General features: G+C 42.1%; 1 protein-coding gene and 1 pseudogene across 1 annotated transcript in view; both read right to left on the bottom strand.

Moving 5' to 3' along the window:
• Positions 1-6760, bottom strand: part of LOC106733180 (leucine-rich repeat-containing protein 37B) — a 75683-nt gene that overhangs the window by 50891 nt on the left and 18032 nt on the right. The window contains exons 2-3 of the mRNA XM_027773209.1: positions 2635-2733; positions 2423-2455 (exon numbers count right to left, since the gene is read on the bottom strand). The gene's annotated coding sequence lies outside the window, so the exon portion shown is untranslated. The remainder of the gene's footprint in view (positions 1-2422; positions 2456-2634; positions 2734-6760) is intronic.
• Positions 5501-6747, bottom strand: LOC102493655 (serine/threonine-protein phosphatase 2A 55 kDa regulatory subunit B delta isoform pseudogene; annotated as a pseudogene).

Here is a 6760-nt window from a genome sequence, read left to right as displayed (position 1 = left end):
ATTGCAGCGTGGCCATCCCCCCTGGGGGGTGATTTCTCACTTTCTGTCTCTCTGTCTGGCGAGCACACACGCCCTATAGCAAAAACCTCTTCAAAAAAAAGTATTTATTTTATTTATTATTATTATTATTTAATTTGCTATAGGGCATATGTGCTCATCAGAGAGAGACAGAGAGGGAAAGTCAGGGAAATGTCTGGGTCTTGAACCATGGTCAACCATGTGAACGTCCAGCACCTTAACCACCATGACACCTGCTGGACCCAGGATGACTTAATAGAAAGGCTGCTCAGGTTAGAAGGCTGAGATCCACCAAATAAGTGTCTCTGATAATGTAGCTAGTCCTCAGACCCTAAGCCTTCAGAAATGTAAAGCAAAAGACCAATTCTGTTCAGGGACTCTCTGCTGACCATCAAATTTCTACAATCGTGAGAAGACACTTTCATGGGTACTGAGAACTAGTGATTTCAGGGGACTAGGAAAAATGAAGATTTTCTACTGATAATTCAGCCTCCAGCCCACAAACTCACGTGGTAGGCAGACTTTCAAGCCTCCTGTCTCTGTCTCTGTCTTTGTCTTTCTCTACCTCTGTCTCTGTCTCTCTACCTCTGTCTCTGTCTTCTCATTTTTTTGTAATTTTTCCTTTTCAAAATTTGTTAGGTAAAGCAGTCTCTTGGCTTTCAGCTCCTCCTTTCCCTTTATCTTGTTAATAATCCCCTCTCCCTCTCCCAACCCAGGAGAGGCAAGGGAGCAAGTCTCAGAAGACACCTTCATGGCTATTGAGAACTAGTGATTTCATGTGGTGTGCAAGCACGTCGGGCAGTTTTCTAATTTTTGCTTTTAAAAAAATAATAATAAATTTTTATATAGTTTTTTCTTCTCTTTTTCTCTGTTTCTTGGTTGTCTTTGTTGTTTCTCTCTCTCTATTTCCTTTTCTGCACGCTCCTGGATGCTCAGATTGAACTTCAAGTTTGGGAAGAAACACACCATCCATCAGATGACTAGAAATTACCACAGGACCACAAGAAATATGGGAAGGCAAGAAAATACCTCTCCTCCAAGAGAAAAGAATAACTCCTCTTCTTCCACAGACAGTTCAATGGAAATCATGGAAATGTCTGATGAAGAATGTAGAGCATTCATAATAGCGAAGCTAACAGAGATGGAAGAGAAGAGAGACAACGAACTGCTGAAGAGAAAGGAGAAAGGAGCTGACAAATTCCAGGAGGTGATGAAATTCTTGCAAGATCTAAAAGAGCAATTACACACTTTACAAAAGAATCAAATGGAACTGTTAGAGATGAAGACTATAACACTGGAAGTCAAAATCTCTCTTGAAAGTATTAAAAGCAGACAAGATCATACAGAAAATAGAATTTCAGATGTAGAAGAGAATATTTCTGGCCTAGAAAAATCCACCATGAAGACAGAAAATTGCCCAAAAATTTGAGACTAATATATGACAAATACTAGACACCATCAAATATCCAAACATCCAGATAATTGGCATCCCAGGAGGCAAAGAGACTCATAAGGGCATTGATAATCTATTCCATGAAATCCTACAAGAAAACTTTCCAAACCTAGAGATGCATTCAAAGATCTAGTCCCAAGAAATACAAAGGACCCCAAGTAGAATCAACACAAGAAGATCTTCTCCAAGACACATTATAGTCAGATTGACCAAAACCACAGACAAAGACAAGATACTAAGATTGGCAAGAGAAAAACAGCAAGTTACCTACAAAGGATATCCCATCAGGCTAACAGCAGACCTCTCATCAGAAACAATGCAAAGGAGGAAAGAATGGGAAAATATATTCAAAAGAAATAGAGGAGAGGGGGCCAGCAGGTGGCATGGTGTTTAAGAGCGCTGGACTCCGAGGACTGATGGACTGGAGGACTGGAAGAAGGGGACTGCAGCATGATCAGACCCTGTGGAATGTGCTCATCTCTCTCTCTCTCTCTCTCTCTCTCTCTCTCTCTCTGTTTCTCTCTTTCTCATGCACGCACAAGCACTCTCTCATGAATAAAGGGGAAATATTTCTTTTCTTTTTTTAGAGAGATTTTTGCTGTAGGGCACGTGCGGTCACCAGAGAGACAGACAGAGAGAAAAAACAGAAAGCGAGAAATCACCCCCTAGGGGGATGGCTACACTGCAATCCCTTCTACTCCATTCTCCTCTCGAGGTGTAGGGCAAGCATGCACACACAGTGTGAGTTTAAGCCACCAGGTCCAGGACTCAAATCACAGTTGACCATTTGGGAGTATGACGACATAACCATTATGCCCTCGTCCTGAGGAAAATTATTTTTCTTTTTAAAATCTAAGTGTTAGGACTCAAACCTAGGTATCTAAAACTTATCGTCACTATACTATATAATAAGCAAACAATTGAGAAAGAAGATCTGGATCAAACACTTACTTTCTGTGTAAACAGAGGCTAGACATTCTACATCTGTAAGGAAGGACAATATTTGCTGTTATTTTTCTCACAAATAACAAATTTTAGACAGGAGCTATAAATTTAGTGAATGAAAGTATAAATATCCATATTTTCATCGAATTAACTTTTGAAAATGAGTTTATTTGCTTATTGAAGCTGAAGTATATCAAGGACAATCAAGAAAATCTTACCTAAAGCGACAGTCAGCAGTTTCTGAAATGCACCAGACAAAGCCTTCTGAACAGCAAGCGTCTGGGCTGTCTTCCTTTTTATGAGGAATGATAACAGTCCTAAATCCAACAGAAACAAATGGATTTAAAATGCCTGCAGGGGACCAGCAGATGCATAATGGTTATGTCGCTGGTCTCCCACATAGTCAACTATGGTTCTAGTCCCAGCCCTGGTGGCTTAAAACTGACCCTGGGCACATGTGCGCGCGGGCCCAAAATTCCAAGAGGAGAATGAAGGAGAAGGGACGGTTGCATGGCCAACCGCCATGGGGGAAGGGTGATTTTTCACTTTCAGTCTCTCCGTCTCTCTGACAAGTGCATGCACCCTGTAACAAAAATCTTTCTAGGGAACCAGCAGTTAGCGTAATGGCTATGTCGCTGGACTCCCATGTAGTCGACCGCGGTTCGCGTCCCGGACCCGGTGGCTTAAAACTCACGCCGGGCGTGTGTGCATGCGTGCCCAAGATCCCGAGAGGAGAATGGAGGAGAAGGGATTGCGGCGTGGCCACCCCCCTGGGGGGGGGGATTTCTCACTTTCTGTCTCTATGTCTCTCTCTGTCTGTCTGGCGAGCACACGCACCCTATAGCAAAAAACTCTCCCCCAAAAAAAAAAAATCTTTCTAAAAATGAAACATTTTAAATGTGCCTATCTGAATGATAACTGATAAGTTTAAAAAATAAAAATGCAGGGAAACCCATTTTCCGGAATCCCTCCCTTCTTGGGAGCTCAGGTGTTCCTTCCTTCTCCTTTAATAAACTTCTCACTTTATTAAACTCCTCTCTCTGTATCCACACCTCTAATTAATCCTGAGTATGGGACAAGAACCCATGTCTCACTGCAAGTGTGGGCCCAATCACTCCTGCACTCCCACATTCTTGAGTCACATTTTGCTGCCTTTGCTGGGAAACTTCTAGACTTCCCTTCACGTCAGAATGGACTGACTGACCAATCTCATTGGATGATCACTTCCACACAGGCTGTCTAAATCTAAACACCTCTAGATTCTTATTTTCTTCTTCAACATTGAACACTCCATTATGTTGTGCACATTTGATAATAGTTCTAGTTTGCTTTAAATGTGAAATAAATTGTGTGTATTCTTGATCCTGCTGTTACACCATCCCCTCGCCTCTTATTATTTATGTACATTTTTTGTGTCCAATAAGTTTTCTCATTAAAAAATAAAATAAAAATATATTCATGACTTTTTAAATTTTTATACGTTCAATCACTATACATTGGGGGACTGGCAAGTGGCGTGGTGGTTAAGGCGCTGGACACTCCCCACATGGCCGACCATGGTTCGAGTCCCGGACCTGGTGGCTTGCTTTCTCACTTTCCTCTCTCTCTCTTTCTGTGTTTCTCTGGTCAAATTAAAATAAATGAATGAATAAATGAAATAGAATAAAATAATTTTTTTAAAAAATCACTATACATCACTTACCTAACATGAAATACACCTCAGACCAGTCCAGTGGAGGGTACTATACAAGTTATCATCAACAGGTACTAAACCATTTCTGTGTCTCACCAGCCATGATTCTTAGATCATGAGCCATGAAGGGAAGACAGACAACAAGAGTATAGGTGAGTGACTTGTAGGTACATCCCAGCAGGGCCCACTTGTACTGTCCCGATCTAGTCCCAAAGTTCCTAAAGTACGAGAAGGGAGATACAGGCGAGGGACGTGGCACAAGTATCACATCACCAAGATTCCAGATTGTCCATCTGAAGTACAATCCTACAGATCCTACCCAGCTACACATCAAACAGTGGAATCACACACCAAAAACGGTTTGCTGGTGGAGATGACCTGGCTCCTCCTCAGACATCACCTCCATTAGCTAACATCCCTCCACTCACTAACAGCCCTGCTTCTGATTTAAAGTCCTAAGCCTTAGCCAGCCTGGTGGCATGGTGGTTAAGGCAGCTGGATCCCCACCTGGGTGGCTGTATGGTTTGAGTCTGGGACCTAGTGGCTTGAAGAACATCCCATCCCAGGCATGTGTGTCTGCACAAAATCCCCAAGAGGAGAACGGATTGTGGTTTGGCCACCCCACCCCATCCCCCACCCCCGTGGGGTGTTTTCTCTCTCTCTCTCTCTCTCTCTCTCTCTCTCTCTCTCTCTCTCTCTCTCTCTCTCTCTCTCTCTCTCTCTCTCTCTCTCTCTCTCTCTCTCACACACACACACACACACACACATACTTTATCTCTCATGCATGTGCCTCATACCAAACTAAAAACAAGCAAGCAAAAAAAAAAAAAAAAAAAAACCCAAGAGTGACCCTAAGCCTAAGGGTCATGGGTTCTAGTAAAACCTCAATTATCAATCAGTGTACTCTTTCTAGATGTTTGTATTTGACGTCTTCTACTCCAGCCCTTGTATGAGTAGACAAAAGTCTGAACATTCATACAAGAATTTATTTAAATCTTTAGATGATGGTTTTGCTGGGGTAACTGAAAGCTACAAGAGATATGTATTTGAAGGACCATGGGGAGGGTCTTTAAAAATCCCTGGAAAATACATATTTTGAAAAAACTATGCATCACTTAGTTTGTAAACTGCATTTACCCAACATAAATTTCTCTTTTTTTTAAATTTTCAATAATGTCCTTTACTGAGCAATGTCCACCAATTCTGCTTCGAGTGGATTTTTCACTTGAGCAGCAGCACCCATCTCTCACCTCGCTGAAGGCAGAACCACACCAGGACTCCAGCTGAGGCCCCTCTCTCCGTGTCTACGAAGGGATGTACTAAGTGCATCACTATTCTTAATGGAGAGGACAATAATGCCTTTTCTCTGACAGAAAAACAACCGGCTTCACTATGCAAGACAAGACTTGGTCCTCAAGTTAACTTCTCTAGTTGATTTTGTCCTGGAATATATACAAGTTATTGGTGGCAGCTACAGCAATAATTTTCGCTAGGCTGTGTGAAGGATCTTCTTATTGAAGTCCAGAACTGTCCACACTAATCTCGTCTTTCTTTCTCTTACCACCTGTACATACTTTCCGAGGCTTTAAGCTGGCTCGGGGTTTGCTGTTCTCTCTTGAAGCTTCCAGTGTAACATCCCTGCGTGTATTTCTATCAAACATTCTAAATAAGTTGTTATAGGACCCAGTCATGATAGCACTATCTGAACATTCCAGCAGCACTCAAACTTGTCAAAGATGCAGTCATTTTCATATAGACAACAAAGTTTGCTCCGCAGGTACTCATGGACCTGGTGAGCCTCAACAGGCCTGCTCTCCATGTTGAGGTCCCATACATTCACCGACAGGTAGTCTCTAGTCATCATATACCAACCACTATAACTGAACTTGACATCGGATATTGATGAAATTATTTCTGAGAAGAAGGACCTACTGCTAGGATCCTCAGGTTCTTCAAAAAACTTTGAGTGTCTGTCACACGGGGCCGAGGAACACACATCACATAGTCTAATGGTCCCTTTACTGCTACTGTAGACAAACGCGTTACACTGGTGTGGGTGGAACTCTGCTGCGGTAATGACTTCTGTCAGCTCCTCACATGCCAGCAGGCTTAATATCTACGATGTTAAAACGTCTATCTGTGATTTCTAAATGCCACAGGTTCATTCTCAGGTCATCTGCAGAAAGACACGTTTCATGATCACTATTTACTGAAATGGAATTTATATGATATGTGTGAGCATTTGCAAAGATTCGTCGTGGACTTGCTTCTACCGTAAGGTCCATGGGCTTCAATACTGGGACCCGTAGTGTTGTAATTCTAAATGGATCTCGAAGTCGTCCATCTTCATCTGTCAAGTTATAACCTTCTGCTCTCTTATCCCATTCACTTATTTTCCATAATTTTATAGTTTTATCATTTGTAGAGAACAGAAAATGAGCAGCATTCTGTTGCGGTAACTACCTAATTTTATTAATTTTTTCCTCAATTTCTAAACTTTTCAAATAGTCAAATTCTGGTTCATGACTTTGAAAGGTACTGTAAACATTATATTCTCCCCTAGATTGAGGGCGGCTTTTATTCTTCCGCCACGTCCTCCTCGTTGGCCCCCTTGACCTGCGAGAAGCACCACTGGAAGTCGTTGCCGCTCA

This window comes from Tupaia chinensis, unplaced genomic scaffold, assembly GCF_000334495.1.
Source record: "Tupaia chinensis unplaced genomic scaffold, TupChi_1.0 Scaffold000330_1, whole genome shotgun sequence".
NCBI lineage: Eukaryota > Metazoa > Chordata > Mammalia > Scandentia > Tupaiidae > Tupaia > Tupaia belangeri.
The sequence above is the reverse complement of the archived record's forward strand: the minus strand, read 5'-3'. Positions and strand labels throughout refer to the sequence as shown.